Source organism: Vombatus ursinus, unplaced genomic scaffold (genome assembly GCF_900497805.2).
Source record: "Vombatus ursinus unplaced genomic scaffold, bare-nosed wombat genome assembly UNPS02014832.1, whole genome shotgun sequence".
NCBI classification, from domain to species: domain Eukaryota; kingdom Metazoa; phylum Chordata; class Mammalia; order Diprotodontia; family Vombatidae; genus Vombatus; species Vombatus ursinus.
The window spans coordinates 11,798,304-11,812,645 of NW_020954610.1; the positions used below are offsets into that span (position 1 = coordinate 11,798,304).

The 14,342-nt window shown below is 32.4% G+C and overlaps 1 non-coding gene across 1 annotated transcript; it reads right to left on the reverse strand.

Annotated features, from left to right (window-relative positions):
• Positions 1-13,996: 13,996 nt before the first annotated feature.
• LOC114026125 lies at positions 13,997-14,103 on the reverse strand. Its single transcript, XR_003567091.1, has one exon. It is a non-coding gene; the product is annotated as a U6 spliceosomal RNA (small nuclear RNA).
• Between the last annotated feature and the right edge of the window lie 239 nt (positions 14,104-14,342).

Genomic DNA, 14,342 nt, shown 5'->3' on the forward strand with positions numbered 1-14,342 from the left:
ACCTGGCTTTTTTCACTTTGAGTTGTTTCTTGAATTTAGGTAGAAATGAAACCACCATTTGACAAAGCCAAGTCAACAGCTAGCTTTCTAATTCTCTGAAGTTATTAGCATACTTTAATAGCTCTGCCGCCCTTGTGGACCCCTGACTGACCTCATAATTAATTCCTTTCCACTTTGAAATTCAATGAGGCATGAGGAAACTAGTGTAATGATTTTTAATAAAAATCTGTACAAAACATGATTAAAACATTCAGTAGGAAAGATGTTCAGCCCCTTTAAGAAAGCCTCCAGTAAGCAGTATCTTTGAAACAGGTGCTGGAAACAGTTATAAAATACAGAAATTAATTAAATAAATTCTTTCAGTGCTAATTAGCCATTCTTTGCGAAGAAAGAGGAATAATGGTAGTGTTGGGGAGGGGGGTAGAGATAGGAATTACCTATATTAAAAGTTTATTTGCCTAGGTAACTAAATCCTGATTAGAAGATGCATGTCAAAGGAGAGGTGATCATGCAATGTTAGATCTGGAAGGGACATTAAAATTCATATGGTTCAACTCCCTCACCAAAGGTTAGGAAACTGAGGGCCAAAGATATAAAGTGACTAGTGACAGGGCAAGTATTATGGATAGTTCTTCTAACTCCCAGGCCAGTGTGTTTTCCATTGATTCCACCCTCCCTCAGAAGGAAGAACTGTATCATTGGAACCTCAATATCCTCACCTATAAAATGAGGGGCTAGGACCGAATGAACTCTATGGGCCCCTCCAGGGCTGACAGTTTATGGTTAGTCAACTTTTCTTCACCTTTTCGGTCTTGATTGGGGAGAGAGAAGATCAAGGAATAGAAGTATAAGAAGAAGACATGATTACAATCTATCATATTTATGTAGCACTTCGAGGTTTACAAAGCACCTTACTGCTTTGAGACTTACAAGTCCTTTACATACATTAATTATGTTTGACCTTGAAAACAAGCCTATGAAGTCAGTATTATGAATATAATTATCCCCATTTTACAGCAAAGGAAACTAAGATTCAGAGTACTATTGACTTTTCCAAGGTCCTACATCTAATATATGTTAGAGGCATGATTTGAAACTACTCTTCCAGATTCCAAATTCAACACTCTTTCCACTATACCATAAGGCCTACCTTTAAATGCAACTAGCTATTAATAAGTGTTCAAGATCTACCCTGAGGTTCACTATATCTCAGAATAGAGGATGATTAGGGATAGCTCTAATATAACAAGATACTAGGATATTAGGAGTTGAGTCATCCTTAAGTTAGGGCAAAACCAGCACAAATCTTTGCCTATCATTTGCAGCTAATGTCTCACCAACCCCATTAACCAGTAACACCTCCTTCTTACTCAGATTGGTCTTCTTTGTCCTTATTTCTTTTTTTTTTTCAAATATAAATTTTTATTGATATCTTTTGTTTTCGATATCACCAGAGTTTCTAATATGTTTCCCCTGACCCCTTCCAAAAAGCCAACCCATATAACAAATATTCTTTAGAGAAAAAAAATGAAAAAGAAGAAGAGAAAAAATCAGGAAAGTTGATAAATATGTTGAAAAAATCTGAAAATATATGCAATGTTCTATACGCATTGATTTCCACCTCTACATAAGAGTAGGGGTAAGGGGTGTCTCCTCATATCTCTTCTTTGGGGTCATGCTTGTTCTTTGAAATTTTAGAACACTGACATTTTATGGTTTTGTGGTTGTTCTTTACATTTACATTATTTTAGACATCATGTATATTGTTTTCTTGACTCTGTTTACTTCATTCTACATCAGATTGAATAAATCTTTCCAAGCTTCTCTGTATTCATTATAGTTTTCATTTCTTACAGCTCCATAATATTCCATTACATTTATATATGACAATTCATTTAGACATTCCCCAAACAATGAAGATCTACTTTGTTTCCAATTCTTTGATGACATAAAAAGTGCTTATAAATATTTTGGTGTCTATAAAAACATTCTGCTAATCAATGACATCCTTGGGGTATAAGTATAGACTCTTTGGGTCAAAGAGTATGGACATTTTAGTCAGTTTATAGTCATAATTTTTATTGCTTTCTAAAAGAGTTGTACTCAATCACAGTTCTACCAACAATACAATAGTGTGCCTATCTTCCCACAACTCATCCAATATTGATTATTCCCATTTTTATCATCTTTTCCAATTTTACGGTGTGAGGTAAAACTTCAGGGTTGCAGTGTGTATTTCTTTTATTATTAGTGACTTGAAGCATTGTTTTATGTAGTTTTTAATCATTTACAATTCTTTTGAAAACTGTTTCTTCCTATCCTTTGACCACTTATCTATTGTAGAATGGCTTGCAGTGGTGGTGATGTGTGTGTGTGCGTTCGTTTTCTATATATTTTGGATACCAAACCCTTATTTTTTTTTAATTTTTACTCATTTTTTAAAATTTGTGGAATAAAACAAACATTACCATAACATAGTATAACAAAAAAAGATGATTGCACATGAAACTGCAAATCTATTATGTACAATTTGTTATTCCTTTAAATATGTGATAAAGTTATCATATAATTTCTTTTTTACCCTGTCCCCACATCCCCCTGCACCCTAGAGATGGCTACCATTAAACACTATGTGTGTGTGTGTGTGTGTGTGTGTGTGTTGTGAGTGTGTATATATGTCTGTAAAATCATTCTATACATATGTCTATTTATCAGTTCTTTCTCTGGATGCAGATAGCATCTTTCTTCATATGTCCTTTGTAGTTAATTTGGGTATTTATAATAGTCAAAATGACTTATTCACTCAAAGTTGTTCTTAAAACAATATTTCTGTAACTGTTTACAACATTCTTTTTGCTTCTGCTCACCTCCCTCTTCATTACTGCATATGTCTATATATGTTTTTCTAAGATCATCGAGCTCATCATTTCTTATAGCACAGTAGTATTTTATCACAACATATACCACAACTTGTTTAGCCATTCCCCAACTGAGAGGCATCCAAATATTTTCTTTCCATTCAATCTCTTTCTTTTTTATCCTAGTTGCATCACTTTTATTTATGCAGTTTCACATAGTCAAATCTATTTTATCTTTTGCAATTACTTCTATTGCTTATTTGGTTAAGAATAAGTATCCTACTCATAGCTATGAAAAGTATATAATCTGCTTTTCCTCTATTTTTTTGTGCTATGATCTTTTATTTTAAGGTCACATGACCCTTTAGAACTTTTTGTAAAATACGGTATAAGATATTTATTTAAGCTTAATTTCTGTCACATTGCTTATGATTTTCTCAGCAATTCTTCAAATCAAATACTGAGTTCTTTTCTAAGTAATTTATTTTTAATTTTTAGAAAACAATACATTTATATATTTTATCTTTATATCACTTAAATTTCTTTCTCTTACCCTCCCCCAATCTTCTTACTGGAAAGCCATCTCATGTAAGAAAGATTCTTTTAAGAAAAAAGAAAATGAGGAAAAGAGAGAAAATCAGCAAAACTAATCAATTAATTGATAATATATGCAAAGTCTCACAACTTGACCTTCTCTGCCCTCCCCTCTAGAAAGGAATGTGTTTTATCACATTTCTTCTTTGGGGCCAAGGTTGGTCTTTGTGATTTTACAACATTAATTTTCAATTGTTTTGTGGCTGTACTTTCCATTTACATTGTTGTAGTTACTGTATATATTGTGTTCTTGGTTTTGGTTACTTCACTTTGAATCAGTTCGTGTAAGTCTTTCTATGATTCTCTGCATCCTTCATATATTTAATTTCTTATAACAAAGTAATATTCCATTACATTAATCCATATCAGTTTATTTTAGCTATTCCCCAAATAATGTTGACCTTTATTTCAATCACTCTTCATCTGGTAATGACTCTGGCCTGCCCTAGACCAATCTGTCTATATATTTGACCTCTATCCTATCCTGATGAACAAATAATGATTCATCTAGTTATACCTACTATAAGGAGCTGATGTTCATAAACCATCACTCTACCCTGCCAAGGCTCATTTGACACAGATTTCTGAAGTATGGATAATGACTGACATAAGAAGGACATTACAATAGAGAAGACAGAAAAAAAGGCAGATGCAGAGATTTTTTTAAAGACAAAGCTGCATCAGCCTAGAAATTTAGTAAGTCTACTGTTGGAGCTAATGCCATGTTAATAGCATCATTGCCAATACCTGCTGTTATCTATCAGAATTGTAGGCATATCATTTAAAAAACATGCCTACTCATTGGGCCATACTTTACAAAGAAGGCTTTTATTTCTTTTTCCCTCCACAAGATTTCAGTCCATACAGATTTTTCTGTATTTAACCTTAAACTTTTTTCTTGATTTCCTTTCATGAGGTATTTTACATATATATATATATTTTAAAATCTCCCTTCACTTCCTGACTTAGACTATCTTGGAAAACTTCCTAGAAGATCATGTACTATAAAATAACCAAGGAATCAAATTTCTCACAGTCCCCCTTAAAATACAAATAGATTGAGGAGGCATATAACTTCTAGAAACAACAAGAAAAAGAGAACTCAACAAAAATCAATAAGCAAACTGAAGAAAAATTTTGATTCAAAATTTTATTTTATAATTGCTACTTAGAAGAAACAAGAGACGGAAATGCTAGGAAAAGGGCATTAGAAAGCAGAACTATAAACAATAAAATAAATTCCATGAGAAAGGCTGAACTGGCTAATAGGAATATCAAGAAATTAATGAAAGACTTGAACTCAACACATACACAAACATACACACACACACACACACACACACATACCTCTCTCTCTCTCCCTACATATATATATATATTTATAATGTGTATGTATAATGCATAGACAGATATGCATTAATACACACATAATTATTCCTTCCAGTATATGTTTGTGTATATGTATGTGTACATATATACATACATACATATAAGTATATATTTGTATACACACACATATATATATATATCCCAGAAGGAAAGAATAAAAGGAAGATCTGAGCAAGCTAAAAAAAATTCTAAATGGAAAAAACCCATAAAAATGGAAAATAGCATTTAAGAACCTAAAACTTCAGTGGAATCATCAAAGAATAGAATAAATGCACTGGAGCAAAGAACAGAAAACAGTGCAATCAAATAGATCATGCCAGAAAAATATTTGGAAGTAGGGAAGGAAAAAAAATTACATATCTGAGGGATAGAATCTTTGTGTGTTATTTCTGAAAAACATAAAAACTGATCTTATGTCCAGCAATTATTTATTAAAAATTCCCAGAACCATAAAAAGTAATTCAACAACTGACTGTCAGCAAATTTAAAGAATTCAGGGAACTACAAGAAAAAGAATTTTTAGTTAGTTCACCCAGGCACATCAATGTCAAAAAAGCAGCAATAAAGGGAAAATATTCTTCTAGAATCCAGAAAGAAGAAAAAGAAATACTATCATTAGTATATCACTAAATTTTTCTGCTGAAACTAGGAAAAACTAGAGTTGGGCCAGGATTTATGAATATATAAAAATCATGGGTTCCGGGGAGGTGATTAATGAACTGCCCTATTAACACACACACACACACACACACACACACACACACACACACATCAGAACTAGATAGATTCACAAGCAAATTTTTCTAAGCCTTCAAAGAAAAATAGCCCTATGTTATATTAACTGTTCCTAAATAAAGGGAAAAAAAGACTATTTTTTTTCATGAAGTCATATAGTTTCAGTCTCCAAACATGATTGGTAAAGGCAAGGCTAAAGGAAAACTACAGGCTTATCTCATTAATGAACATAGATGCAAAAATAACAATTAGCGAAAGATATAAAACACAATAAAGAAATGTATATTAAAAATCTCAACCAATCCATACCAAGGATGCAAGGATAGTTCAATACAAGGAAAATGATTATAAAAAGCTGCATCAACAAAGAAAATCATAGACTCATATCAAGAGATGCTGAAAAAGATTTTGATAAAATATCACATCCACTCACATGATTAAAAGAATTACTTGAATAGGTCTGTGATTTCATCAATGTAGGTATTTCCTCCATTAATTAAGATCACAAACCCATTCACGTCATCTCATGCTATGTGATGCTTATTGTTAATGTTCTCTCAATGTGTTCCCATAGAGTGTCCACAGAAGATCCACCCATGGATGGCCTTCCTCTGGTTTGGGTCTTTATTCCCCATTTAATGGGCACCATAGGAACACTCTGATTGTTCACCTATTATTCCTCACTTTGGCCACATGACTGGCCTACCCCTTTTCTGAATCATATATCTCTTCAAAGGTATCCTTCGGGCAGCTTTTTACACATAGTTCATCATCAGACATGCTGCAGCCTAACTATATACATCATGTATATCTTTACTGCCCTTAGAGTTCAATACAGTTTTTATTCTTGGTGGCATTCCATGATTTGCAAGCACACAGCATCTCAGGAAGAATGTTGTGTTAAAAAATAAGGTCTCTGCTCTTGATTTCATTTTGAAAAAAATTAAAAGCACTGCATCGTTTCCCAAATGTAATCTCCTTTTTAATTCTAGGCCCAAATCACTGTCCATCTGAAGTCCCTGGCCCAGATACAGGAAGTGAACTGCTAATTTAATAGACTGACCACCCAATGATAAGCCATAGACTGAAACACTGGCATTTTTCACTTATTTAGTTTTTCCTGTATGGATTTTAGGATTTCCTGCATGGATTTCTTTGAGAAGGCCTTGTTTCTTCTGGGGCTTAATACAACCAGAACATAATCATTCACATGATTATGAGCATCTGAAGGACCTCATTTAGAGTGAATCTTGATTCCATTTCTTCAAGATATCATCCTGGGCAGTTGCAAAAATATTTGGCAAACATATAATTCCTTTTTTATTAATAATATGATAGCCATTGAATAGAATATCTCTGTGGTTTCATTTAACAAGGATATTCAGGTATATGAATGATCATAGATTTGGAGCTAGAGGAGACTTTAAGGGCTAAAATATTTCTATTGTGAAGTTTTACATCTAGAAAATTCTAAAGATTATAAAAAAAGATTGGAATAGTAAATTATTTTAGCATGGTAACAGAATTTAAGATTAAGCACAGAAAAAATATATTTTATATACAAAATTTAAAAAATCGATAATATAACTGTATAATGATGGCAAAACATATATTTGACTTTCAATTTACCAAGATACACATAAGACTTTTGGAAAGGTTATTTGTATAGGTGGTGCAGTGGATAGAGCACTGGCCTTGGAGACAGGAGGACCTGAGTTCAAATGCGACCTCAGACATATAACACTCCCTAGCTGTGTGACACCGCGCAAAGTCACTTAACCTCAATTGCCCACCAAAAAAGAAAAAAGGTTGTTTTTATCAGAAAAATTTTGTTATTAAAGAATACAAATACAACTAACATCCCTTAAATATCTACTATATATGAAACACTGTGCCAGGTATTGATGGAAATGCAAGTTTAAAGAAGACATTGCTCTGCTCTCATGGCAGTTGGTCTAGTAGAGGAAGAAGTAAAAGCAAATGATCTGTGAAGCAGAAGGAAGATTCTGTACACATGACCAAAAGACCCAAAGCAATTTATAGGCCCATCACCATCAATGACTTACTTTGTAGAACTGGACAAATGATTAAATTTATAAGGAAAAACATGTAGGCAAGAATATTAACAAAATCTTGAAGTAGAATTTCATGATAGACTTTAAAACATGCTTTATAAAGCAATAATTATCAAGACTATCTGGTCCTAGATTAAAAACATAAACATTAATAGAAAAAAGGAACACTATTTCTCTCAACTGTGAAAGGAAAACAAATCTTTATGTAGCAAATAAATGAAAGCAGTTATTACAGACAAAGTTTATTAATATAAATAATTTTGTATAAAAATAATCAAAATTTTAAGTGAAATACATTGAACAATTTTCACAGTAAGTGAATTTAATAAAAGCCTGAGATTCAGAATACTTAAGAAACTGATATACATTTGTGAGGTTCATGCCCAATTTTCGTTGGGTAAAAGGTCAAAGAATATGAATAAATAATTTAAAACAGAGGAAACAAGTTATAGTTAGTTATTTTTTCTTTCAAAACCTAATAATTGAAAAAATGCAAATTAAAATGCTTATCACCTCCCACAGAGGGCATTGGCAAAAATAAGTAAAAGTTTAAAGAAATTCTTTTGTTGCAGAGCTGCAAAAAACAGATACATTATTACATTGCTAGTAGAATTTTAAGTGGCTGCAATCCTATTGGAAAACAATATAGCAATAGGTAAAATGAGTTATAAAATTGATCATAACCTTTGACCTAATTATCCATTAATAATATTCCCTAAGTATTTTATTCAGAATATATATTTTCATATATATACATATATATGCGTGTATGTATGTTTGTATGTATGTATATATGTATTAAACAGGGCTGTGCTGTGTCAGGTTGAAATAGCTCATAAGAGCCTACCTTTAAATTTTGTTTGTTTACAAATTGAAAATTGACAAATACTACAAATCAGGGCCTGATTTATTATTTTGCTGATTGACTAGACTTAAGAAAGTGATGGAGAAAATGTTAACAATGCAGATTAATATGTGTTGTGCCTTTTTGGAAAGCTGAGTGTTAAGATGTATACCATCACAATGAGGTATTTTGTTGTCCAGTCATGTCCTCCTCTTCATGACCCCATGGACCGCAGCACGCCAGTACTATCCATGGAGTTTTCTTGGCAAAGACACTGCAGTGGTTTACCATTTCCTTCTCCAGTAAATTAAGGAAAATAGAAGTTAAGTTATTTCCTCAGGTCAGTCACAGGTAGTTAGTGTCTGAGACTAGATTTGAGCTCAGGTCTTCCTAACTCCAGGCTTAGCCTTTTATCCACTGAGCCACCTAGCTGTCTCTCTCACTGCTGTATATACATATATATGTATATACACATATATAAAATTGTACATAATATAATATTCATAGCTACATCATTTGTATTTTTGTTTTAGTAGGGAAGAAGTATTGGTTTGTGATTTCATTGATTTGGAGATCTCTTAATGTGTAAAGGAACTTGTCTGAAATTTATTATCTTAAGATAATTGCCTAGAATACCAAGAGTTTGAGACTTGCCTATGGATACCCAATTTGTATTTATCAGAGGTGGTTTTTCGGATTCCAAAGCTATGCCTCCATCCAATACCCCACACTCCCTCTTTTTTTGAAAGAGCAAAGACTAAAAAAGAAAACAGAAAAAAAGAAAAGAAAAAACAAACTAGATATAAATGGTTGAGAAAAGGTTCCCTAAATTGTGGTACTTTAATGTAATAGAATGCCAATGTGCCATTAAAAAGGATAAATCTGAGGAAAACAAGGAAAAATGGGAAGATAGATGAAATAATTTAAAATGAAAATGTTTATTCTTTGTACTTTTATCTTCAGTGCCCAGCATAGTGTCTAACATACAGTGGTTCTTAAATACTTGTAAACTGATTGATTGAGCAAAGGACACACAAGTTTATTTGTGCATGGTTGTTGGCATATGATTTGGTACTTAATAAATGCTTGTGGATTTATTTATTGTTAGATGGACAACTTGAAGACTGGAAAGTCTTAGGGGAATAATACCAGTGCTTACAGGAAAAAATGATTATTTACAATAAGAAAGAGAAGCTAATTCGCTTTCTTTTAAAACAATAAATGCTTTATTAGAAACATCTTTAAACATAAATACAAATAGCAATGCTGCTTTTGTAGCTATTTACATTTAAGGTTTTTTGAATTTCAACACATAGAGTATCATAACGCATTTCCAGTCTTCCTCTAAGTCCCAATTAGTATAATAAATCCATTCATTCTCATTCATTTTCCTCATATGATGGTAGTTTGTGTGTATTTTTTGGCTATTTTTCAACTTTGCATTATTGCATAAAGATCTTTCTAAATTTCTTTGTATTCCTCATGCACGTCCATTTTAACTGCATTATAGTATTCTGTTACATTTGAGTACCACAATTGATTTAACTATTCCTTAATTGTTGAGTAATTAGGTTACTTCCAGTTTGGGTTTTTTTTTAATTACATGTAGTGCTATTATGAAAATCTTTGAACAGAAAGCTCTTTTGTTTGTTTGTTTTTAATAACACTGTCAGGTTATATTCCCAACAATGGAATTCTTGAGTCAAAGGGTATGATTGTTTTTATAACTTTACTTACATGATGCCAGATTGCTTTCAGAAAAGACTCTACTTTGCAATTGTCATGAGCAACAAGGGCCTGCCACATCTATTTCCCTATAACCCCCTCCAGCATTGAGTCCTCTTACTCAATTATTTTTACCTATTGGGTGGATATGAGGTGATGCATCAAAGTGGTTTTTATTTACAGGTCTTCGATTATTAGTGAGGTTGACTGTTTTTTCAAATTATAATTATCATTTTCTGTTTCTTTTCAAAATCATCCGTTCCTATCCTTTGTCCATTTATCCATGGTATTGTGACTTTAAAAATCTTATATATTTTAGATATTAAATTTGCATTGGTCATATTTGGAATAAGCATTTTCTTATCTTTTTCCTTTTCACCTTATTTATAATTTTTTTTTGGTTGTTGTTGTTGAATAGTTTGCCAGGCATATATATTTGTTCCCATGAATTATTTTCAGTTGTGGGATTAAAAAAAAAACATATCTTCTCTCCACTCACTTAAATGAATCTATAATCTCATCAAATGGATATTACCTTCAATGATGCATATTGCAACTATTCATACGTACCCATTCTGGGAGGTTCTTTCTTATTCATTTCCCTCCAAAACTGAGCTAAACCCTTCATTACATTTCCCCCACCTTTTATACAGTTCTTTTTATGTTTAAGTCTCTCTGCCTGCTGGAATTCACTAGTGTATATACAGTAAGATATAGATCCAAAATACTTTTCCTGCCAAATTGCCAACTGGTTTCCCCAAATACATTTGTAAAATAATGAATCATTCCCCCATCTTTTATATTTAGTCAATAAGCATCTATTAAGTGCCTATTTATTCAGTTAATAAGCATGTATTAAGTTCCACAGGGGACACACAAAGAGACCAAAGATAGTCCTCAAGGAACTCACAATCCAAAAACTAATAATTTGCATGCAATTGGTTGGGTTTCTGCTTCTGGGTTTAATATCTATTTCATTCCAGTCATCAGTTTCTATATTTTATGCACAAGTTTGTATGATAGCCACTCTACAATATATTTTAAGGTCAAGGCATGAAAGATCCCTTTTTTCAGTGTTTCTTCTGTGTGTCTTTTAATATTCTTGCCCATTTGTTTGTCCATATATAGCAGAGACCATCCTCTGAAGTAAATGATATAGAACATTACTATGCTTTGGCTCCTTGCTAAAGGACAAGTGTCCTCCACTGGCACATAATTAGTCTTCATTTATTCACATGACTGGAAGCTGTATTGAAGACAATCAGAGGTTGATCCAGGGGAAGCTTTCCCATCAAAATAACATAAGAGCTTTGGAAAGTTCTGCCTTCCTCTCTTGGTGTGTCAATGATCTTTTGAGACACACAGTTCTTTCTCAGATTTCCAGTACAAATGATGGAGGGAATTTCTCTTATTTTCCCCCACTTTGCACTCCCAGTTGCTGTGATGACCCACAGTGAGCACATGGCAAAGGGGAATATCATGTGTTTGCCTAGGCAATGCTGAGATAGGACCTCAAGTTCCTGGATATCTCTTTCATCCGTATTTCTTGCTCTAAGCATAGGTCATTGAACAGTGGTCCTGAGACATGAATATTTCTAGGCTTGCCAGCTACTTTCTGAACAGGATTGCTTACCCAGGGGAAGGTGCTTCCTGAAACCCCACCCTTATTGTTGTTGTTGTTGTTGTTGTTCTTCTTCTTCTTCTCCTTTTTTAATATAAAATTAATGTGTTTGTTTTTAGTTTTCAACATTCACTTCCATAAGATTCTGAATTTTAGATTTTCTCCCCTTCCCTCCACACCCTTCCCCAAGATAGACATAGGCTCTACTTATAAACTCATATTAAACATATTTTCACATTAGTCATGGTGTAAAGAAGAATTAGAACTAATGGGAAGAACTATAAGAAAGAAGAAACAAAACAAAACAACAAAAGAAAATGAGAGCAAATAGTATGCTTCCATCTGCACTCAGACTCCAACATTCTTTTTCTGGATATGGATAGCATTTTTCGTGAGTCTTTTGGAGTTGTCTTAGATCCCCGCATTGCTGAGAAGAGCTGAGTCTATCAAAGTTAGTTATCACACAGTGTAAACCCTACCCTTCTTAAGGAAGAGTATGAGCTCTACCAGGAGGATTCTACAACTGAAAAGACTAAAAAAGCACAAACCATGCCTAGATAGTCAGAAGATCAGCACTTCCTTAGCTGCTTAGAAAGTACAGATTCAAGATGAATATGAAATATCTCTTCAGCAGTCTTCTAGCAGTATTTCCCAACACCAAAAGTATAATACTGTAGATGGGATGGCATATTTTTTCCACATTTTCCACATTTTTTAATGAAGGCTACTGAGTTATTGTTTTTTAAGTATTTTTGAGTACGGTAGAGGAAATAAGTAGCAATCTCATATAAAGCGTGCTTTTTCTAGAAGGGATTGCATTAATCCCTTTTGGAGGAGACACTAAATGTGAGGTGTGCCTAAGCTTTACCATAAATATTTATTTATTTTCCCCTGAACTCCAGGGTCAGGCTATTATGAGCCATAAAGTGTTTTAGGGGTTTGGCTCTCCCAGCATTTAGTCTGGGTCCACTTAAGTCCTGAGTTGGACCCCTGTGTGGAAAGAGAATCCCCCCTGAAAAATTTCTCTATATCATATATGAATGTTAAATTTTATTCAAGGCTTTCCCTGAATTTATGGATATGATTATATGACTTTAAAATTGTTGTTAGCTTATGTATAAGGTTTATTATGTTGACAATCTTTCTAATGAGAATTGATACTTTTCATGCCTGGTCATGATGAATAATTTTCTATTCATTCCTATTAATTTTATTTAATATTTTTCCATCTATATTCATTAGAAGTGGTTGATAATTTTCTTTTTCAGTGTTATCTTTTTCCAATTTTAAAATTAATTTATTTTTTGCATCACAAAATATATTAGATAATGGTTTATCTTTCTGGGCATGAAAATCTATGTGTCATAAGGATTATCTGTTATTAGAAAGTTTGAAAGAATTCTGTGAAGCCACATGGATAGATGCTTTGTTTTGCAAGGTAATTTGATTACTTGTCTTATTTCTTACCTGCACAATAATCCAGTTCAAATTATTCATTTTCCATTGCATTAATTTTTTTTAAATTTAGACTTTGTATATAAAAACTTATTTTCATTTAAAGTATTTGGTCAGAATATAACTGTATAGAATTCTATAATAATATTCTGGATTTATTTTGTATTTTTGTGATCTTTCTAATTCTGTAGGTTATTTTGCTAATTATTATTTTCTCTATTTTGAAAAATTAAATTTGCCGTGTCAGTCTTATTGGACTATGGGGAAAAAACCTAACAGTTTTATAAATCAATTGAATTGTTCTTTCTTTTTTTATTTTAATTATTTCTATTCTCATGTAGGCTACCTTTTCTTTTGCTTCCCTTTGAATTGTTACTTTGGTTTTTTTTTTAATACCTTTTGGTGCAAGCTTAATTTATTTATTTCCTCCTTTTCTTTCTTACCAACAAAGGCACCTAGTGATATTAATTTGTCTCTTAAGAATTGCTTTGCCTGCATTTTATAGCTTTTGATATATTGTGTTATTACTACTGACTTGTAAATATAATCATTTTAGCCCAATAATTTTAAGAAATTATTTTTAAGTTTTCATATAACTTTCAGCTTTTGATAAAGTTATCATATAATTACATTCATATTGCATAATAGGTTAAAATATAGGATATAATTTATATCTTTTTTGAACTTTAGGGACCTTCTTTTTTTAATGGAATGCTTCATGAATTTGTGTGTCTTCCTTGTGTAGGGGCCATGCTAATCTTCTCTGCATCATTCCTGTTTAAGTATATGTGCTACTGAAGCAAGCACTTTAGGGAATTTCTTAATGACATTAGTGTTAGTATGTGATTGATCTGTATGTGATCAATTTTTGTAAGCTTTCTATATAGACTTGAAAAGAATGTGTATTCCCTATTTTCTCATTAAATTTTCTTTCTAATCTATTAATTTCAACCTATCAAGGAAGCAGTTCAAATTTATAATTTATTTATTTTTCATCTTTTTTTTTTGTCACATTCTGATAATGGAGTATTTGGGTCCTCTTTTAT